Consider the following 13,901-nt stretch of genomic DNA (forward strand, 5'->3'; position numbering starts at 1 on the left):
TCCCCTAAAGCAAGGGTCTTCGCAGACACCGAAGAGCTACCATAAATTCGATGTAAATTCATACTTATTGACATGGAAGGGTGTGTTCAGATGTTTTGTTAAATGCAAAAAGCAAGCTGCAGGGTAATATATGGTGTATGACCCCCCCATATATGGGCTGCACACACACACACGCACACACAGGAAAAACGAGGAAGAATATTATTTTTAATTTTTTTTAAGATTTTATTTATTTATTTTTAGAGAGGGAAGGGAGGGAGAGAGAGAGAGACATCAATGTGCGGTTGCTGGGGGTCATGGCCTACAACCCAGGCATGTGCCCTGACTGGGAATCGAACCTGCGACACTGAGGAAGAATATTATTAATCAACATGTTGATGGTAGTGTCCCTGACTGGTAGGATTTCAAGTGATTTTTTTTCTTTTTATTGTTTTCCATTTTAGAATTTACTTACACTAATAAATAAAATCTTTAAAAAACAGTTTATTTAAACTACATATATTTGTCATGTGATTTTTTTTCCAAGAGAAAACTTTATGTCTGTGAATCAGTTCTTTAGTTCAGTGTTTTTCAAAACTTGATTAAAAAACACCAACACCAGACTAGAAAGTGTGCTGAGAAGGAAGATCCCTGAGTATGATTCAGACGGATTGAGTGCAATCTTGGCCAGTGGGGAGCAATACAGGGGTGGGGGGAGCCTGGCAAAACCCCAGCAATTTAAACACCCCCTCCAGGCACTGAGAAGGGAGTGCAATCCACCTGTGGATGTTTGCTTTCTTGAGGCTCTTGGAGCCAAAGGCAACTTCAGCTGAAGGTTTAAAAGAAACTTTTGCCCCTCCTTTAACGAAAGAACTTGAAAGGGCCTTGCCCATAATAAGAGATTATCAGAGATAACCTCTTTTGACCTATTTTAGGGCAGGCTAAATTTGTATTTACTAAGTGTCTGCTCTTCTTGTCATCCTGCAGTGACCCTTTGAAGCCCCCACCCTGCACGTGAGTCATCCCCAGCCCAGGACTGTCTTCTATTCCCATGTTCCCTTTCGGTCTCTGAACCTCTCTCTCCTGCAAGGGGCCAGTGGGGGGGCGGGGTGGTCTCTGACTCTCATGTATGTGGGGTTCCCAGATACACGTATGTATTAAGTCTGGTTATTTTCTCTTGCTAACCCGTCTCACGCCTATGTGCTTATTAGAACAGCCAGAAGAACCTTGAGAGTAGGGAAAAGTTTGTTCCTCCCCCACACCTCCCAGGCAGGCCCCAGGGAACTGCTGTTTACAAGTACCCCGGGTGATACTGATCACACTTTGCAGGTGGCCCCTGGTCACGCTTTCCAGAACACCAGTAAGACTATCACCAGCAAAACAGAAATAACTGCAATTAGTGAATTCCCCTGTCTAGGAAGTTCCTGCTTAGCAACCAATCATCTACATGGCAACACATCCCAGCTTGGCTGAGGCTTGGCTGAGGCTCGGCTGATCCAACCTGGGCCCAGCTCCCCGCTCCCCCCCCCCACCCCGTTTCCAAGCCGGCGTCGGGGTCCAGGTCTGCTCCTTCTTGTCCTTCATCCTTGTTGGACCAGCAGGTGCCTAAGGTATATTCTTCTCCTGCCACATACTAATATGCCATCAGCCAAGCAATCACGTGGCCACACCCAATGCCCGTGGGGGGAGGGGTGGATATTACATTCTGCCTCAGAGACAGGAGTGAAAAAACAAATGCTTTTTTCTCTAAGCCAAGCCTACAGACTCTTCTTATACTGCCCACATGCTAAGAAATGCTTTTATATTTCTTAGGAGTTGTAAAGAAGAGACAAAACGAAGAGAAACAGAAACCGTATGCGGCCCACAAACATTTACTGCATGGCCCTTTATAAGGAGAAAGTTTGCTGACCTCTGCGGAAGGCCATCAAAATGTCAAGGTTGTGATGTTACACAGCATCACTGCGCAAATAGGGGTGAGCGATTTCATATGTTTGTTTGCTTGTTTGTTTATAATTTTTAGTTAAGAGGGATTTGAGGATCTTTCCCTAAGCCTCGAGGCCATGGAGGAGGGGAACCATTGAAAAAACAAGGGAGGGAAGTTAATTAAAGGAGAATGGTCTGGAAGAGAAGGACCTTGAAGAGGAGCTTTTTCACTAAGCCGATGGGAAAGGGCTGGGATCCAGTCCAGTGGAGAAGAGGGTGGGATGGGATCGAGTGTGATGTGGTTGTCAGGGCAACGAGAGGACAAGATAGGACTGCTCACGGACAGGAGTACCCAGCTGTCGGGTATCAGAAAAAATTGTGTGGCTTGCAGATGGGCACAAGGGAACCCTCGAGTCCTCACATGGAGTGCAGGGGGTTTTCCAGTGGACCTTCTGGAGTCGGAGTCTGAGAGGGTGCGCCTCTTGCTTGTTCTTGATTGGCTAAGCTATTGGACAAGCCATGGGGATCGAAATTAAGCAGCAAACTGAACACACAAATTTCCCCTCCCAAGGCAAGTACAGGTCCCCGTTCCCGGCAATGCAGAGGAATGGTGTCCTATGGAGAATAAAAACCTAAGTTAATCCTCATTTGAACTGTTGTGGTATCTTACTGATTTCTGCATTAACTGAGGAGTTAAATACAATCTTTGATGCTCGTTCATTTTATATTTTCACAAGTGTCATGATGTCACCCTTTCGAAAATCAGAATTTAACACAGGTTAATTAAAAAAAAAAATAATAAAGAGCCCTGGAGATGAAGAAGAAAACACAAACATTAAAATGATGTGGGTTTTTTGGTTTTTAGATTTTTTTTTTTTTGAGAGAGGGAAGGGAGGGAGAAAGAGAGAGAGAAACATCAGTGTGCGGTTGCTGGGGGCCATGGCCTGCAACCCAGACATGTACCCTGACTGGGAATCGAATCTGCGACACTTTGGTTCGCAGCCCGCGCTCAATCCACTGAGCTACGCCAGCCAGGGCTAAAATGATGTTTAAGGTGGAAAGCCTGCACCCTTCCACAAGCATTTGCTGCACACATTGCTTAGGCCGGACACGGCACTGGGAGCTGGGAAAAGAGAGCCACCCTCTGCACATCATGTCCCCAGCTCTAAGAGCAATCTGACAATCGCATAAGTTTCAGAAACTGATAGCAATGCGGTGGTTCTCGTCCACAGAGGGATGCACATGAATTTGGTCCAGCTGAGGGGCAATCGATGCCCCCGCTTCCAGTTCCCGTGCAGAAGCCAGTGCTGCCTGGATTAGTAAATCCATTCAGCATTGCTGACGGTGTGTGTCTGCTCTTAGGGTTCTCCTCTGCACCTGCTTTGAACATCTGACCGGTCCCCTCATTAATTAATGAGTTATATAAAATCCTGGGTACGTGTGTCTGAGTCATAGTTGTTTAAAGTGCTAATGTTACCACTTTTTAAATACTGCATTTCAACATCTAAGGCATCTCCTTTGGCCGCTACCGCAGCCCTGTGAGCCGTGACTGCTGGCATCGTCACACTCTTGTCAGCAGAACGACGTCACTGAGGAGCGCCGAGCGTGATGTCGCACCAGCATAGAGTGGGCGAGTCCAGGCTGGGCCTTTGGGAGACTTCTGTCTCCAAATCTCCTGCTCTTTCCACTGCTGAGTTAAAAAGAAGGAGAAAATGACATCCCATCACATTATTTGCTTGTCATTAATGAGCATAAGCATTGTGACTTTGTGAGCAAACGGGCCTCCCCTTCTCGGTCCATGTGCAGGCGCTGGGACAGGAGCTGCCAGGACCTCACTGCGTGTCTTGCCCAAAGCAGACAGCATTTGAAATCAGTAAGATTGAACAGGAGTGCCAAGCGGGAAACGGGCACACCCTTACTTTTCCCTTCCCCAATAGATCATCCAGCCACACTTCTTAACAGCTGAGTATCTCACAGGGACAGTCACACCATGCCGTAACGTTGTCAATAGGTTCTGCCACTTTAAGTGACATATGACAGTGGCAGTTTTACCCCAGACTAACCGAGGCAGGTAGCAGCTCACTTCCTGCAGCATCTCATCCACATTCTAAAGAAACGACTGTGAACAAAGCAGGTTAGTTATCGTGAGGACCTGATGCACTTTTCAGTCTTACTGTGTTGCTTCTGCCAGGAATAAACCCTCCCCAGCCCAGGTATGTTAGCATTCCAGGTGGTTCCACCCTAAAAGCTTCTGCATTTTTCTCAGGATCTCTGCTCTTTCACGGAAAAAGCCCAGCACCGAATGAACACCCGCGAGGGGCGAGGTAGATATTGTTCAGGGCACTTTCCAGTGCCACCTACGCGACAGTCCGTAATCTATCATCACTCGGTCAACGAATATTTTTTATGGACCTGTAATAACAATGTTAGTGGCACAAGTAAGAAAAGAAACTGAACAGAGCACAATAGATCTCTCTCTCAAGGTGTCAGCTCTGACAAAGCCTTGTGGGCAGGCGGGCGATTGCAACACCGCAGGCCAACGGAGGGCTGTTGGGAGTGTGGAGAAACCAGTCCCTGCGTGTTCGAGAGAGCCGTGGGAAGCTTCAGCAAGCTACAGTTTGCATGGAGACTGGAAGAATTAGTAGGCGTTTGTCCAGAAGAGAGAGGAGGAGGTGCCCAGAAGCTTCTAGACAGAAGTGCTGTAACGAAGGGGGAGAGAGAGAGAGCACAGGGGATCCAGGAGGAGGAAAAGAACCCAGGGGGGCAGCAGCGACCAGTGTGTAGGGGAGAATTCCAAATAGGAAACCAGACGGGGGTCAGGAACGTTCGTGGCAGGCCATCATGTGGGAACTTCCCAGCAGGCAGCAACTGGGAGAGTCACCGCAGCAAGGGCGGAGGTTACCTCCTGGCCAGAAGGACCCACAGGGTGCCCCGAAGGGCAGGCCTGGCCCCTTTGAGGAGATAGATAGCCATACCGCAATGACTGAATCAACACCCTCAGGGTCCCACCTACGGCCAAACCCCAAAATAGCTTCCGTGGTCCTGGCATGAGTCTGTCCCAGCTGTTACAGCACAACACCCTGCACTGGGTGGTTTATAAACAACAGAAACTGATTGCTCACAGCTCTGGAGGCTGGGGAGTCCAAGATCAGGCCACCCGCAGGCCCAGTGTCTGGTGCGGGCCCGCCCCCTCAGCAACACCGTCTGTTCTCCGTGTCCTCACGTGGCCCAAGGCACAAGGGAGCTCCCTGGGGCCTCCTTTAGAAGGACACTAATCCCCTTCACGAGGGCTCCACCCTCAACCGCCTCACCTGCCAATGCTGCACCTCCCCATGCCATCGCCGTGGGGATTAGGGTTTCATTGTATGAATTTGGGGGGCATGGACATGCAGACCACAGCAATATTTAAGGCAGATGCTCCAGTGAATGGAAGCTAAGAAAAGCGATTTGTGCAGTGGCAAATGTTTTGCACTGGATTATTCCTCACGGTCTGCGTGGGAAGGAAATTTCCTGTCACAGCAAAGCCAACTGCTCCTGCAGCAACCCTACCTGGCAAAGGCCGAGGGGCGTTTCCATTCTCCATTCATCAAGGTCTTTGGAGAAGCTCGTTGGCAGAATACCCGTGACCCTTTTGGGGAGGGATGTTTCTGGGGACCTCTCAGGCCATATTCCATGAGCACCGGTTCTCAGGTCCCGGCCCTCTCCGCATCTGCCTCTGCCCAGCCTGCTCCGCCCATCCCCGCCCCCCACCCCACCTCCCACCCTCCAGAGAAGGGGGAAGCCGGGCTCAGCCACAGGGTCCTGGGGAAGAGTCAGCGGAGATGAAAAGAAAGGAATTAATCTGTTCCCAAGACAGCGCCTGCCTCAGCTGGCTGACAGCTTAATCTCCCCTGGGCCCCTAAACATTCCTTTTATTTTAACATACTGTCTTTTTATTAAGTACAGTTGAAAAGAAACGGGGTTTTGGACGATTGGGCAGTAGCAGCATCCTTTACAGCAAAACAGATACAGTCAGTGCACGGATCTGCGGTAAACGCTGTGGGGACAACGCGTTCACCTGGAGCAAGAAGGGGCGTCTGAGCCCAGTGTATCCTCTCCCGAACTCAGTTCTCACCTCCAGGTTCTTCGTCCGTTGACTTGGATGTCAAAGGGAGGGAGGATTGCTCTCCTGGGCACACTCATCCTTCCATTGTGCACCTTTGCACCCCCAGGACCACCTAAATTTGGGGTTCGTGTTACAGTTGGAGCCCCCACCTCCTTCTTGACACCATGTCTCATCGTTGCTGCCTATACCCTTCTCCCCTCTCAGAGCGCCTCGGGAGTGACTTTCCAGAGATGCTCCGTGCCTCAGCCATCCAGCCTGTAATCCTGCATTTCTCGGCACCCATCTGACCAATCCGCATTTGCCGTCCCCACAGATTGAAAGATTTTGAGGGCAGCAGCTATGTTTCCGTGGGTCTAGCCCAACATCCGATCCTCAGAAAGTTGTATCAGCTTCTATCACTGCATAACACATACCACAGACTTAGCCACTCAAAGTAGCACCCAGGTACTCACTTCGGTTCTGTAGGGCGGGCTCAGCTGGGTGCTCTGCACCAGGATCCCAGGATTGGAAAGATGTCGGCTGCGCTGGGCTCTGCCCTGGGGAAGAAGCCCTTTCGCTCGGGTTGTTGTCAAAACTCGGCCCCATGCAGCTGCAAGACTTGCCCGTGCCCGTGACCTTGCTGGCTGACAGTTACTCTCAGATCCTAGAGGCCACTCTTTGGTCCTTGGACATGACCCCCTCCATCATCAAGCTAGGTATGTCAGAACTTCTGCTTCTAGTCTCTCCGACTTCCCCTCTTGCTACCAACTAGATAGAGCTCTCTGTTCCTATGGGCTTGTGGGATTTGATTAGGCCCACCCAGGTCATGTCCCTTTTGATGAACTCTGAATCAACTGATTAGCAACCTTAGTGACATCTGCAAACTCCCTTTTCGGCATGTAATGTAACACAACCAAGGCGTGGTATCATCATCTTCCCAGACCCTGGGATTTGGACGGGAAATTGGTGGGAGAGGGGATCTGTTGTATGGTTCTTCCTACCATCAGGGTCTCAGATCATATGCAGAAGCTGAACTGTTGGGGTCGAAGGACCATCCATACAATTTCTGTCCATCCTCCTGGGCATAGCGAATGTCGATCTGGCTTCTTGACCAGCTGACGATGATGAAAGCTGAGTGGGCACCATGACGATCCCAATTTGGGCTCCTCACGTGCATGGGAGACAGAGTTGAATGTCTCCCACAGCCACTGCTGGTCACTTCTGGCAAGTACAGGACTTACCCAACGAGCCGTCAGCCACACTCAGCGGCCTCGCTCTCCTAAATTGGGACGGAGCTGGTCTCTGGTCTTCCAGCCCCGAAAGATGTCCACTTTTCCCTCGACCTCCTTCCCTAGAGCCCAGACCTGCCCTGGACTGGGGTCCTTGCTTGACAGTAAAAGTTCTTCTGTCTGTTTCTCAGTCCTTAGTTTCTCAGTCTTTTTTTTTTCTAACCAGCAGTCTCCCTGCTCCCTGCTCTGACACCCTTTACCCATGTTGTGTCTTCTGCCCTCCGCCAGGGCTCCACCCCTTTTCCTCTCTTCTGCAGCCTCTGAGAGCCTCTCACTCCCCACCCCAGATGCCACGATTTCTATTTCTCCCCACGGGTCTCTCTAACTCTGTATCTCAGGTGCCTGGCACCTGGTGGCCATCCGTATGTGTCTGTGAGCTGAATGAACGAGTGAGTGAATGAATGAGTTGGTGAATGAGTCCTCTGTGCTTTTCTAAAACATATTCTTCTTTAGCATCACTCTCACGGGGCTGCCTTTCTGATTATAGGATCATTCATTCATTCATGCACTTATCCCCGGGAATACAAAGAGGAGAATAAATAAAATAAACATTTTTCTCCTGTGCTGTTCAAAAACCTGTGCTCAGCTGAGGATTTGGGGCACTGCCCCCCGCTTTGGGATAAGCTCTGCCAGCCCAAAGGGGGGTCTCTAAAATTCAACACCTAGGAGTACAAGCTGCTGCCACATTTAGCCATGAAGACCCCAGATCTGCCCAGCCGAGAGCACTAGGCTTCCTTTCTTCGGTGAAATATAACATTCTTATTGTTTTCCCTCAAAGAGACACTTACACTTGCATCCCACCAGGTTTGAAGCTGGTGCCTAATGTGGCTGAAAGTGTCACTGAGCCCGGGGAGGAAATGCAATGCCCTGGGCTGCGGCTGAATGGTGGCCTTGTCTCCCTGGCTGTTCCCCTTTGTCTGCCGGGCTCTCGAATGACATGTTTGGACACAAAGCCTCTGAGGTAGAAATTACTACATTTGCAGGCGTTCCTAATTTGGAGCGGGGTTTATTATTTCAAAGTCCTTTTTCGAGATTGGACTTCAGTGAAGTTTTACAGCTAAGTCTCAACGCTCATCTGAACATATGTTTTAAGACGATGTTTATGAGTATTCCTGTTTTTTTTTCTTAAGTTTGCTCTTTGAAAGGGAGCCATCCTGTGCTGAAATTTTCCAGTGGGGATTTTGCTTTCTTCCCACTGAGGTCATTTCCTTAACCTCTTGGAGATGTTTATCTTTAGGAGTTTAAAACCTTTCTGTGTAGACAGCACAGAGAAGACAGCTGATAGGGCCGAGGACAGCCAGGATCCTTGGAGCATTGGGGGACAGAGAGACTGTGTTCCTGATGACTGTTATTCTGAGGTGGTAGGTTACGGGGTTCCCTAGCCCTAGGGGCAGGGCTGGGCCAAGGGTCCCAGGAGCTTAGGAGCCACGACCATTCCCCCCACTCATCAGCTGTACTGTGTATGCTATACCGTTGTCTCTCAGTGTCCACGGCAGGCTGGCCCCACAACCCCCCCAGGTACCCAAATCGGCCGATGCTCAAGTCGCTTATACAAAGTGGCACAGTATTGGCGCGGGACCTGCATTTGCATTTAGGCTACAGCAGGCTGTCCTGCCTGTCGCCATGCGTACGGGCTCATGCAGTGCTCAGTGTGGGGCACGTTCAAGTTTTGTTTTTTGGAAATTTCTGGGATTTTTTTCAAAAACATATTTTCAATGCATGGATGTGAAACCCATGGAGATGGAAAAACCACACTGAAGGCCATCATCCGGGCTTTCCCCTCGCCCTTTCCGCCACCTGACCCGCCCGGCGTTTCCCGTGGGGCCAAGGCACGTGGCATGGCGTGCCTCCTGTCTCCAGGGGGCTTTGCACAACAAACTGTCTCTCTGATGGCAGTCAGCCTCATCGTTTGGCCCCACCATTCTGAATAACAACACAATCTGCATTTTAAAAACATCTCACTTCTCAGACACACTCCCAGGAAGAGAGAGAGAGAGAGAGAGAGAGTCTGTTTCTTCTGTGCAGGAGATGGGGGGTGGGGGCAGAAAGCAGGAGAAGGGTAGGCGACCTATGATTCCTGACATTACCCAGGTCAGCTTCATCCACAGCTTGGAAGGTGATAGCATGTCAACCCCATTTTTCTGATGGGCAACTACGGCTCCGAGAAGTTAAATAATTTGTCCACAGCCACAAAGACACACTAGGAGGCAATAAGACCAAAATTAAAACCAATTTTGTTTCCATGCCAATGCCAACCCAACCCCAATCTTTTTTTTATTGTACTTTTTCCGTTAACGTTTAGTCCCCTTACGGGGAAGGCCTCCCCAGCAATCGCCACACTGTTGCCCCTCCCCACCCCCACCACTGACTCCCATCTTTTTGCCTCAGCCTCTGTCATGCACACCTCCCGCCCTGTGGGGACGCTTCTCCTGGCTTTTACTCCAGGATAGCGTTGGGGCCACCGAATCCCCTAAAACGTCAGATGCGAAGGTTTAAGGCGTTGGGCTTCCTTCTAAAGGAACTTCGAAGAGCCAGTCAGTGGTTCTTCCTGAGCTCCTGCCATGCTCTCTGCTCCGGGCCGCGTGCGGTGGAGCGGAAGGGCAGTCCGAGCAGGACGCGGCCTGCACGTGGGGCACCGACCGTCTCATCTGGGACACACGACGGACACGGAGGGGCACGTCCGGATGACGCGGGGCAGTGAGCGGTCAGGGGCGAGACCGTGCGGTGCACATGCGCAAGCAGGGAGGGCGGAGGAGGCCGCCGACGACTCCCTGGAACAGACAGAACTTGACCAGGACCTTGAAGGATGGGGATCCATTGAATAAAGAACAAGACAAAACGGTTTATTGTAAATAGAATGGCAATTCCTCAAAAAAATGAAAGAGAAAATTATCCTATATCTAGCAGTCCCCCTTCTGGGTATATACCCCCCCAAAGTGAAAGCAGGGACTTAGAGATCCTTGTACACCCATGTTCGTTACAACATTATTCACAGCAGCCGAAAGGTCAGAGCGACCCAAGGGTCCACGGACGGACGGCTGTGCTACGTGTACGCGTGTTTGTCATTCGGGGGAAATTCCGATACATCCCACACATCCCACAGTGTGGGCGCATCTTGAGGACGTTGTGCAAAGGAAAATAGTCACAAAAAGACACATATTGTGCGGTTCCATTTATATGTGCCACCTAGAGTAGTGCGTGATTCATGAAGATGGGGGCGAGGGGGGGGAGTGGTGGTGGCCAGGGGCTAGCACAAAAGGAAAATGGAAAATCGTTGTTTAATAGGTGGGATGTTTTTAGTTCGGGATGATGAAAAAGTTCCGGAAATAGTGGTGATGATTATAGAACATCGTGAATGTCTTAATGCCAGTGAACTGTACCTGTAAAATAGGAAAATAAATTTTATGCTATGTATATTTTACCACAATAAATTAATGAATTTTAAACTTTTTTTTTTGCTTTATCTCTCTAAGTGCCAAAAACTTGAAGCAATTTATTTTTAATGGAAATTTTCTTAAACTTATTATGCATGCCCTGCTTTTTTTCTTTTTTCTTTAAATTATTATTTTTTTCTTTTATTGATTCTAGAGAGAGGGGAAGGGAGAGAGATAGAGAGAGGAAGAGAAACATTGATGCGCCCCCACATGGGATTAAACCCTCAACCCAAGCATGTGCCCTGACTGGGAATCGAACCAGCGACCTTTTGGTTTGCGGGACAACACCAGGCCAACTGAGCCACACCAACCAGGGCTGCCCTTGCTTTCTTACAGAACAAACCAGTCACGACCTGAACATCTCCTGAGGATCAGCATCGTCAGCCAATGAGCAGTGCAGTCAGACCTCTGAGGTCACCAGTACAAGTCGGTTGAACAAGTTACCACACGTACTCAGGCCGCTTGGCTGTCTACTGCTTTAGTCTGTTTTCCAGTTTTCCTCTGTCCCCTCCCCAGTTTCCTGCACCCAGCAGGTCAGCATTTCCTTTCAAATGGCTGTTTTATTTTTTTAAGTCTACAGTGAGCTGAGAAAGCAGAGAAGCAAGCGTATTCAAATTAGGCGCAATGTAAGAATCATGGAGGCTCCTCAGAGTGGTGGGGGGGTCTCCCACGCAGGCGTGGAACCTATGTCTGTAACTTCACATTGCCCTCTCTTCTTGGGTGTTTCGTGAACATTTGAGACGCAATGCAAAATATAATTCCTTCTCCCCTCAGACTTGCTTCCCCAGTGTTCCCTAGCTCTGTGGCCCCTGCGGCGGCCGCAGCCCCACATCCTAAAGCGAACCCCTCCCTGGCACCGTTCCGCTGTGTCCAGGCATTCTCGGACCGCTTTTCCATTTCCACTGGCGGGCCCCTCATCATGGCTCTTCAACACCGTTCCAATAGCTCAGTTGTTTGTCCAGACTTGAATCTTGCCTCCCCACACCTCATGGCCACACACTACAATCCTCCCTTGTTACGACGCCAGACTCGACTTTCAAAAACATGCCTGTCACGTCAGTCCCAGGCCCACGAGGCACTGATGACTCCTTACGGCCGTGGAATAAGCCCAGACCTACTTCATAACCTGACCCCATATTACTCCAGCTTACCTCACCTCCAGCCTCCTGCTCCCAAACCCTTACGTGACAGTCACAGGCATGTGCTGGCCAGCCTACCTCCAGGTCCTCACAAGGGTTTCTTTCTTTGTACCTTGTATTTATGATCACACGTTGCTCAAGCCCAAATTTGAATTTCACCTTGGTTGATCCCGCATTAACCTCTACCTTGAACTCTCTCCCCACCCTAAATCAATCACGCCCCCCTCAGGACATCCAGCGTGGCTACTCGTACCTTGGACAACCTTTGGGTTGGGAACTGGCTGCTGGCTCGGGAGTTAGCTCTGGGCAGAACAGGCGCTTGGAGCGTTGTACTCAGCATCTGAATTCTGGTTAAGTGCCTGACTCTCTTTCCTGCTACAAAATAATGTCTTATTTCGTGTGTTTTTTTTAAGATTGTATTTATTTATTTTTAAAGAGAGGGGAAGTGAAAAAGAGAGGGAGAGAAACATCAGTGCATAGTTGCCTCCCACATGCCCCCTACCAGGGACCTGGCCTGTAACCCAGGCATGTGCCCTAGCTGGGAATCGAACTGGCAACCCTTTGGTTCACAGGCCCATGCTCAATCCACTGAGCCACACCAGCCAGGGCTCTTTAGTTCTTTATCCCAGTGCCTAGCACAGCACCTTGAGTGAGGAGACAGTAACAGTTTGCGAAATGGAAGTGAATTGTTGAGACTGCATTATAAATCAGGCACCTGAATTTGAGGGGGGGAAAAAAAGAGAAAAGAAAAATAATATTGGAACCAGTAATAAACTTAATCCAACCCATATGTATGAATACAGAGATCCTGTCAGTATGTAAAAGTAATTGATGAACTGGGGAAATAGTTTCAGGGAGAAGTAACACCCATTTCCCTTGTCTATTTTTGGCGTGTCCCTTCCCACAGGTACCACCCCCCTTTTTATACCTGCCCCAGGTAGGAAGACACATTGTCAACAAGCTTGAAATTCTCTACCCACGAGATTTTCCCCCACGAGATTTTCCGCTGTTACGTCCCCATGAGGCTCAGGGCATCTGAAGTACAGGCAGCCCTCAGGGAGGCTGTGGATTCAGTGTCAGACCATCCCAATGAAGGAAGCCGTCCTCATTGTGCTGATGGAGGGTCTTGCCTTCAGTTTCTTTTAGCGCAACAAAGCGAAGAGCAGTAAAACGAGGAGAGCTTGTGTTTCAGAAAGCAAAAGGCAAAGTGGGGGAGGGTTGAGTGTGGGAGGTGGGGATGGGCAGGGCAGGGGAGAGTCATGGGGGGCAATGGGGACACCTGTCACTGAACAGCAATAAAAAATATTCTTTAAAAAAGAAAGCAAAGTATTCTGTGCCCATCTGTATGGTAGCCCTCATCAATATATTGTTACTGGTTAAAATATTTTTCTCCGCAGCCTGACTGAGCTCCGTAGGAGCAGAAGCACTGTGTGTGCCTGCCATGTATTAAGTGCTCAACATATGTTTTACTGCAGCGTTGCATGCGTGCATGGGTGCATGCATGCATGGGTGCATGCATAAATATTTTACTTTCAGCAGTTGATATGAACGGCTGCCTTTCTCACCACCCCCCACAGTCAGAATTTGCAGCTCCATTTCTAGGCTAAACAGAAAGGGTGGCCCTGCCTGAAAACTGGCACCTCCCTCCTCTTTCATGGAGTCTCTCCTTATGCATCTGTCTCGCACTGCATCAGCCTTCGAGTGAGGAAGATACAGGGGAGACCCCTGTGCTCACTACGTTTCACCTGCTCTTCCCACATTAGCAGTTGTGAAGAGTATTGCTAAACTGTCATGTCATTTATACGTTTTTAAAGAGGTTCATATACTCCTAAAATCCCAGTGGTTGAAAGGTACACCAGTGAAGTTTATACCCTGTTCCCATTGTCAGGGTAGCTGCTGACACTACTTTCTTGGGTAGCCTTCTAGAGATGGCCTTACTTACAAAGGCAAGTCCATATTTTTTTTTCTTCTTTAAGCAAATGGAAGCATATCCTTTACCAGCTTTCCTCAACTTTGGCTGCACATTAGAATCACTTCGGGGAGCTTTCCAGAA

Source organism: Phyllostomus hastatus, unplaced genomic scaffold, assembly GCF_019186645.2.
Source record: "Phyllostomus hastatus isolate PE091 unplaced genomic scaffold, TTU_PhHast_1.1 phas_contig_80, whole genome shotgun sequence".
NCBI lineage: Eukaryota > Metazoa > Chordata > Mammalia > Chiroptera > Phyllostomidae > Phyllostomus > Phyllostomus hastatus.